The sequence below is a fragment of the Ursus arctos genome, unplaced genomic scaffold (assembly GCF_023065955.2).
Source record: "Ursus arctos isolate Adak ecotype North America unplaced genomic scaffold, UrsArc2.0 scaffold_37, whole genome shotgun sequence".
Classification (NCBI taxonomy): Eukaryota; Metazoa; Chordata; class Mammalia; order Carnivora; family Ursidae; genus Ursus; species Ursus arctos.
Genome location: NW_026623053.1, coordinates 9,648,500 through 9,658,236, shown reverse-complemented (window position 1 = coordinate 9,658,236; position 9,737 = coordinate 9,648,500).

The following is a 9,737-nucleotide window of genomic DNA, read 5'->3' as shown; positions in this document are numbered from 1 at the left end:
GACACATGAGAAAGTTTGTGAACTCCTACAGACCAAGATTTTATCTGCATAGTTCTCTTTGGGAAAATATTCTATAAAACCATTTTCAATTCAAAGATCATTTAATGCTTTGCAAAACCAAATGAAATTTGGCACTTTACAAGATATACTTTCTTAGTTAATTCTATAATTTAGTCAATTCTAGTCAATTTTACTTCACAATTTTCTTTATCTTCATTTAACTGAAAGATACATGTACGTTTTCCCTCATTAAATGGAGATGAACAAACTGAAACTCGGATAACTCCTCAAGGCCTTAGAGTTGTTGATACTACAATTAAAATCTGATCTTATTTTATATCCTCTATTCTTCCCTTACATACTTTTTATGCTTTTAAATGTTTGCAAATGGCTACCTACCTTATCTAAATGTTGTAAATATTCACCATGTCCTTCATTTTATTCATGCACACCTGTACTTTAAGATATTAATTATCTGAAACTAAAATATACTGATTAATTTAACATTAAAAAATTTTTAAGTCCAGAGAAATTCTATACATACTTTATATTTCACTGATGATGATGCATTCCATGTTATTATGTAGGAAGAACACTAAAGAACAAAATTGCCTTGTTTGTTATTTTAGCCCTTGTAGAGACATTTCAAAAGAATAATTTTCATTACTTATCCTATAATATGCAGTTATTCCTTGACATAAAAACATCTTAAATGATGCCAGATCACTAATTAAAGTAGAACCTTGTATTTTATTGTATTTGGTATGTTGATGCCTTTATGTTCTTTAGTACTGCTCCAAGGTACAAGAAGCATTTATATTCAGGACAGTTTATAGATCCCAGCTCTCTGGTACGTAGCAAAGTGAAATATAAGTGCTGCTTGTCATTTGTTGGATACAGGGTTAAGTTTCACTAGGATGACACAAACTGCTTTTCTAACGTAATTCCCCTGCAGTGATTTAACCGACCAAAAATATCAATAAATCATAAATGAAATTTTGCTTTAGGCTGAATCTAGTTTAATCATATTTTTGCCTGGAAAAAAATCTTACTTATAAGATTTGGGGTTATCTACTATGCATATATTATTGGAAAGCATCACCTACTAACCTTCATGAATCTATGATACATTTTCAAAGTGTCAAAGTGGAAAATGAAGGCTTTTATTATCTCTTTAAGAAATTGGCAGGTAACCAACATGGCAGATATATTACACATAAAAAACTACAATAATCTATAACTATCTAGGCTTCTAGTAATTTATATTCCAAAATTCCAATACTTGCTACCTTTTTTTTGCTAAATCTAACAGTCTCAGCCCCAGGTTTAGCCAAAGGCAAAGCTGTGAGGTGTTTGAAATTTGCCTGTACAATTTTAGCCTCCCTCTTTTATACTCTTCTCCCAGAGTAGCACACCTTCATTCAGCTCTATCATGTTTCCTAGGCTAAGTTCTTAAGGCACTTTGCATACTATTTTCATTCTTCATTCAAAATTATATGCCACACATTCCAGAATTATTCGTAACTTGACATCTGCTTTTTCATTTATTCAACATAAATTGAGTAGACACTGGGTGCAAGTCACTGATGCCAAGTTCTAGGAACCAAAGCTCCTTTAAAGAGCTCACAGGCTATTGGCTACATAGAAACAAAGACAAATAAGAAACAGGACATATCCAAGAACAAAACAACCACCATATTTTTACTTAGCCCACAGGGTGCCATGCCCTCTTGGTTTCGTTGCTACTTCCCTAGTAACAGTTTCTCAGAACTTGTGCTATTGCTTCTTGTCTTCCAGCAATTTGGAGAGTCCAGGGATCCATCATGAGTTTCTTCTCATCTCTATCTACACCCACTCCTTCCTTGATGATCTTGTACTTTCCAATGTGTTTAAATAAACTGATGGTCTTCCAGATTATTATCTCTATCCCGGAGTTCCCCTTTGAGTTCCAGACTAACATCTAAACTTCTACTTGGCATCCACTCTTTGATGCTTAAGAAACATCTCACATTTAACATGGAAATTACAACTCTTACTTCTTCCTTTGCCTCTTCATATCCCCTGCACCAGGCCTTCCCACCAAAGGTATTGTCATTGCCTTCATCCCAGACGCTCATGGCAAAATGCTATTCCCCTCTTTATGTCCTACTTTTCAACCAATCCTTCAGCAAATACTACGAAACTGTACTGTTAATTCTATCAAGTTTAGTTCTTCGATTTCTGATTTGTTTTCTAAGCCATAATGATTTTTCCTCTCAACTATAGTAATAGAATCTACCCTAGCCTCTCATTTCCACTCTGTTCTCTCCGTCTCCCTATGATTTATTCTCTACCACCTTGAATGTAAGATACTTAAAAGGAAAAGAGATCATGAGTTGCTTTCAACTCTCAGGATGTTAGGTCACACTTGGAATAACGTTTGAAGTTTGTAACATATCCAAAAGAACCTACGTGAGCAGACGTCTGACAAAGTCTTTAACTTATCTCCTAAGGCCCTCTACCCTGCTCACCAATCCAACCACACTGCGCTTTTTGTCATGCCTTGAACACATCAAACATGTTTCTGCCTTAAAGCCTTTGCATGCACCATTACTTTTCCCCAGAATATCCTCTGTATAGGCATCTGGTATAGCCAGGTATACTCAGACCATTTAGGTATATTCCTTCACATATCACATCATTGAGGCCTTACTGGACCATTCTATCACCCATATCTAAGCCTCATCTGTAAATCATCTCTATCCATTATCTCCATCCCATATGTTTTATTCCTCTTTATAACATTTGTTAATGACATTAACATATATAGTTATTTGATTATGTTCTCTGTCCCTGACAACAAAGTAAGTCCCCAAAAGGCAGAAACACTGCTATTATCTCAATACCTAGAGAATAATTGATAATATAAAATAACTCTCTCTTCTTTCCTATGGCATGTCACAAAGTAAATGTTTGTGTCCAATATTTCTACATTTCATCTCCCACTTTCTCTTTTTCAAACGCCAATCTGCCCCAGAGAACATATAAGGAGTCACAGGCAAAGGTGTTCAAAGCAGCATTATTTGTAATGGAGAAATACTGGATATAAGTGAGGTGCCAATAATTAGAAGAATGAGCAAATACATTCTGATATATTTCTATATCTATATTTAGCAGTTATAACCCATTAGACAAATCTATATAAATCCCCATGGGTGTCTAGAAAATTTAATGTTGGGTGAAAAACTCAAATATCATGACTCATTATTATATTTATAGAAATTGATAAAAATTGAAAAACACCTACTAAATATTATATGTGCACAGTGTGTGTGTGTATGTGTAGTTAAAATATAGACATGAACTGGATAATATTTTCATGGTAAAACCACTGAGTGAAGAAAAGGACAAATCCAAAGTCTCTCTGCCTCCCTCCCTTTTACTCTCAGCAACAATTCATAAATCAATATCCAACTTCCAAGTCATTTTTAAATTTATTAACCTAGAACTTTGTAGGAGTGCTTACAACACTGACTCCATCTTTGGCCCTCCATCTTGTTCATGCCTGTGCAATGACCTCCCTTGGGACTACATTTTCTAGGCCCTGTGGAGGTTAACACATGCCCTGATTAGAATGTGGGAAGGCTTGTTCAGATTTTCCCTAAAGTGGCACCCCGAAGGCTCCACTTCAGATCATTAATAGAGATCCTAGTAGAGATCCTCTAGTACACAGATGGCGCCACTTAGGTAACTACTCTGTGACCTCACCACCATGCCCCCTCGCTGTATAAAGGCTGGGGATTAAGGTCCAGACTTGGCAGAGAATAGCTGTGTGGCACAGCTGAGTAGCACCTGGATTGTTTGTCTGCTCCCTGCCCCCTGAATCTTCATATTGCATATTTCAAATATCTTTGTTCTGATTTGTTGCCTAAGGGATCTCTATTTTGAAAAAGTGTTTGGCATATAATAGCCCATGCTGTGATTGCCTTTTAAGGTTTTTATATAAAGATAAGATGGGTCTCATAAAATTATTTAGATTATGTTCCCTTTGTTTCTATCAACTTTAAAATTGTAGTAGAATTCACTGGTGAAACTACATTATCCCCAAAGTTTCAGGGGGAGACTTTATTTTATTTTTTTAAAGATTTATTTGTGTATTTTGAGAGAGAGAGAGAGCGCACGCACACACACACACAGGATGGAGGGGCAGAGGGAGAGGGAAAGAGAATCTCAAGCAGACTTCCCATTGAGCACAGGGACCCACATGGGGCTCGATCTCATGATCCTCAGATCATGACCTGAGCCAAACTCAAGACTCTGACACTCAACCGACTGCACCACCTAGGCACCCCTGGGGGGAGATTTTAAAATAATATTTCAATTACTTAACAGTTATAGAACTAATTAAATTTCCTACTTCTTTAGGTGTCTAATTCGAAGTATTGTATTTTGCTAATATGATTCAACTTAATTTATAAATTTGTTTTCATAAAAGTATTTATAATCTATGTATTTTGGAGTACAATTGATCCTTGAACAACAGGGGTTTGAACTACATGGGTCCACATACACATTTTTTTTTTTTTTTGATAAATACCGTAGAGCACTATAAATGTGTTTTCTCATGACTTTCTTAATAACATTTTCTTTTCTCTAGTTTATTGTGCAAATACAGTGTATAATACATTTAGCATATAAAATGTGCTAATTGACTATGTTAACAGTAAGGGCCCTGGTCAGCAGTAGGCTATTAGTAAAGTTTTTGGGGAGTCAAAAGTCATACAAATGTTTTCAACTGTGTGTGGGGTGATTGCCACTAAATCCCTGCATTGTGCAAGAGTTAAGTGTATTTCTTTGTTAAATGATATAATATTTACATCCAGTAAGATGCACAAAATTCAGTATGTATAGCTATGTGTTTTACTCAAGCATAAACCCATATAACCACCTTAGAGACTAACACAGTGAGCATTGTCATCATTCCCAGAAGGTTCCCTTGTGCCCCTTGTCAGTAACCACTATTCTGACCTCTAAATTCATAGATGAGTTTTGTCTTTTCTTGCACTTCTTGAAAGTGGAAACATACCCTAAGGTGTGTCTAGCATCTTTTGCTTAAAATAAAGTTTTTTAAAAAAATTTATTCGTGTTGCGTGTACCACTGATATACTTTGATTACCATGCTATGTCCCATTTTATGAATATACCACAATTTACCTATTGGTTTTCCACTGGATAAATATTTGGGTTGTTTCTAGTCTTTGGCCTTTATGAATGAAACTGCCATGCACATTTTTATGTGTCTTTTGTGCAAATATGCACTCTTTTCTCTTGAGTGTAAAACTAAAACTACAAGTACTGTATATTACCTTTAGATATTGTTGGATAGTTCTCTGAAGTGAATGCAGGAATTATACTTTGGGCAATTATCTATCAGATTTCTAGTTGCTCTATAATCCTCAACTAGAATATCTAGTAGTAGTAGTAGTAGTTGTTGTTGTTGTTGTTGTTCTTGATCAATCCTTAGGGTGGGGGCTAATGTGGTAGAATCTCCTTGTGGGTTTCATTTGAATTTCTCTTTATGCTAATGATGTTGAGCACATTTTAATATTTTTCTTGGTCATTTGGATATACTATATTGTGAAGTTATTGATCTAAATCTGTTCTTTTTCTTCTATCTGTGAGGCCTTTAGGAGATTTATGTGTAGCATATATCTAATCTGAGTAACTGGTTTGACTTTTTATTTTATGAATGATACACTTTATTGAACAGAAGTTCTACATTTTAATGAAGTCCAGTTAATCAATCTTTTATAGGAATTTTTTTTCCTATTTATCAAATAAATGTTTATTCCAAACTCATTAAGATATTTACTATTTTTATTCTGGAAACATTTTCTCTCACAAGTTAATATTTGAGCTAGTGATGTAAGTGTGAAGGTTAATATTTTCTATATAGATATCTTATTTATTCACACAATGTACTGAAAAGAAATTCATTTCCCTAGTGATCTATAGCAGCATTTTATCATGTTACGTGATTTCATATGTGTGTCTCTTTCCATACTCCATTTATTGGTGTTGTCTTTTGTGCATCACGCTGTCAGTAACACCCTGTTTAATTACCATAGTTTTGTATTAGGGTTTAATATTTGATAGTGTAGGTCCTCCCTGCTTTTTCTTTTACAATATTATTTCTGGTTTGTGTAAGCTTCTTATATTTTCATGAAAGAAAGAAAAAAAAAAGAAAGAAACAAAGAAAGAAAGAGAAAGAAAGAGAAAGAAAGAAAAGAGAAAGGGAGAAAGAAAGAAAGAGAAAGAAAGGAAAGACAAAAAGATTGTCTTCGAGGTTTTGAATGGTATTGCTTTAAATCTCTACATCTAATTAGATAGAATTGACCCCTCAAAATATTGAGTGTTCTAATGTAAGAACATGGAATGAACCTCTGTTTATTTGGGAGTTATATAATATTTCTCAGTAATATTTTGTTTTCAGTATAGAATTTTTTTCCAGCATTAAGTAGATTTATTTCTAGGTTTATATTTATGTCATTATAAATGGAAATTTTAAATATTATCTTTGCCATTTGATCATTTGGCTGGATGGAAACACATATACTCTTATTATATAAATTAGTAACTTTTCTCTATATAAATAAAAATATAAAGTATTAATAGGAATATTACTTTTTCTTTCACCCAGTATAGCACCAAATTGTCAATCATTTTTTGTTTAGTTTTTCTCCTGTTTTCTTCCCATGCTACCCATTTTCCAAAATGCTTTGAGAGTCTTAATTTATTTTGAAATCCCCCTGGCTTAGATCTCTTCCCAAAACTGCAATACCCACACTCTTCAATATGTCAGGAAAATGAAAGATGCTTTTATTTAACAGGGCCCACTTAGCTTAAAAGGAAGTTGTCGCTGTAATTGGCATGTTTTCTATTACAATCAATGAAACAATATTGTGTCATACTTTACTGAAGTGATTACTGAAATCTGTACTCCTCAGAAAATATCTATTACACCCCATTCCTGTTATAATATTTTAAATTCCTTAAATATTTTAAAAAATACTGACAGAAGCATTATCAAAATAAAGATTTTAGAAATGTTTTTGTATAAGCAGTCCCTTTTTTCCCCAATATACTTAACACACAATGTTACATTAGTTTCAGGTAATTCAACTAGGTTATATATTAAGCTATGTTCACCACAAATGTAGCTCCCATCTGTCACCATACAGTGCTACCACAATACCATTGACTATATTCCCTATGCTGTACCTTCTATGCCCGGGACTTATTCACTATGTAACTGGAAGCCTATATCTCCTAAGGAACAGAAATCAGTGAGAGAGAAGTTGAATGGAAAAAAAAAAAAATCGAGGACGTTGTAGAGAAAATTCTCCCTTTGGGAGAGGGTTGGATAAAATGATTAAGAGCCAAACTAATTCTCAGATTTAAGCTTTCATATGTCAGTCTTTTGTTTGCTTGCTTTTTCATGTCCCTTATTAGATAAGTTCAACACACAAGGCAGATAATCTTCAGTTTGCCACTGTACTACATTTTCTTAAATTTCATATTACTGTTATAGGAATCCAAGGAGATTTATTATATCTTGAGTGAGAAATCTTTTCTTAAAGCAATCTATTCGTCTGTTGAGAGGGATTATCTATGCTTTTACGGAACCACCGTACTACTTGATCAAATTAAACGCATGTTAAGTAACATTACTAATTGTCACAAAAATTCATTTTCCTCCAAGAATGAGCAATATGTTTCATATTTTAGATAATAACTTTTGTATGCAGATGATACTGTGGAGAATTCTCTTAGGTTGAAGTGTCACATCGGTGCCTCTACATTTTTCTATTACATTGTACAAATACATCATTTTTAAACAATGACCGATACCACAATTCTTTTTTCTATTATCATCTTTGTGTGTAGGATCTGATTGTGTATGATCTTTCTAGTTTCCTTGACATTTATATCAGCACAGGTCTAGGCACCCTGAAAGTCTAGGCCGCCTTCCTGTATACTTAATGTCTTTTAGACTTGAACACTGAAGATTTTCTAGAAATCCAGTATTTTTTATTAAGCTTGATAATAACAAAACTCAATACTTAAACATATTGAATATATGGTTTTAGAGGGTAAAAGCCTCTTATGAAGTATACCACCCTGCATGCTATACACATGCAAACACACAATGTACTTGGAAACCACACCCCCCTGGAGATATGTCTTCCTTGGTTTTTTTAAAGGTTTTATTTATTTATGTAAGAGAGAGAGAGAGAAAGAGAGCATGAGCAGGGGAGAGTGAGAAGCAAACTCCCCACTGAGCAGGGAGCACCACACAGGGCTCCCTGCTGGATACCAGGACTCTGGGATCATGACCTGAGCCCAAGGCAGATGCTTAACCAACTGAGCCACCCAGGTGCCCCTGTTTTTCCTTTTTTATGAAAGCAGAATCACTTCCTGTTTCAAATTCAATATTTTCCCACATGATTACCAAAATTTTGGGCTAATCATTGCAAGTTGTATTATCCTTCACTAAAGCTCAGAAGCTTCTCTTTTCATAAAGATTTTTATTCTTAATATGTGGACACAAGGGCTTCAGACAAATAATACAGAATGAAAAATATTATGTCAGATTAGACATAGATGTCCTTGATTCATTCCTACTTTCATTTATACTTGGTTTTGTGTTCATAAAGTATATGGATATCTATACCTGCCCACCCATAATAGATTTTAGCAACAAATATAGTTTTTCATAACTTCTATGTGTATATATGTGGTTGTGTTTAAGGGTAAATTTTAGAGGAGGATAAGTCATCCCATGTATACACATATTCTAAAATTCTGCCTATATTCCATTTGATTCCATCTTCTCTCCTCCTCTTCCTACCATCCTCCAAGAACAGCACTAATTCTAATAACTATATAGGAATTATTTACTAAATAATATTTTAAAGTAACATAACTGATTATAATTTTGTCCCATTTCTGCCTGAAATCAACTCTTCTAGCTTTCAAGTGATTAATCCTCATTAGATAGTAAGATTTATTCTATGATTCAGGACGATAATCATATTATAAAATTTTTAAAAAGGTACTTTGTAACTTCAATGTTAATTCCATTTTGTTAGGAGAAGAAAAAATCCAGATTTGAAGTGAAAGCCAATTGTCTACATTTGTTATATATGATTGCATGTTTGGTTTGAGGGTGTTCATGAAGTATTTTATCATGATGATAAATAGTACAGATGATTTTGCTTAATTTCATTTTAATCCATTATAGACATTTAATCAAGGACATAAAAGTAAAGTGAAACTTGCCTCATTAAAATCACATCAGAATTGTGCTTTTTTGGGAGGGCTGATTCTTGGCAAATTTGTAATTACCACTTGTTTAGACCTTGTAATTTTAGTCACAGTGATATGTGCTTTAAACTTATCTGGATCATACAGGTTAATGTATAGAATAAAACTTTCTTTTCAGTATCGTAATTTTGAGTACCCTATAAACATTTTTAGTTTCTACAATATCATCTACATTCTTCTAAGGAGTGAAAAAACAAGATCATTTCTTATGTCTTGGGGAAAGCAGCCTTATAAAACTGACTCGACTGAAACAAAAGACAAAGCCCCAAATAAAATGTCCTCTCAGTAATCTCTAAAGCTCTTGCTACACTTTTTTTTTTTTTTTTTTACTATAAATGACCCTTTCTGACATAAAATATTTCTTTCCTTTA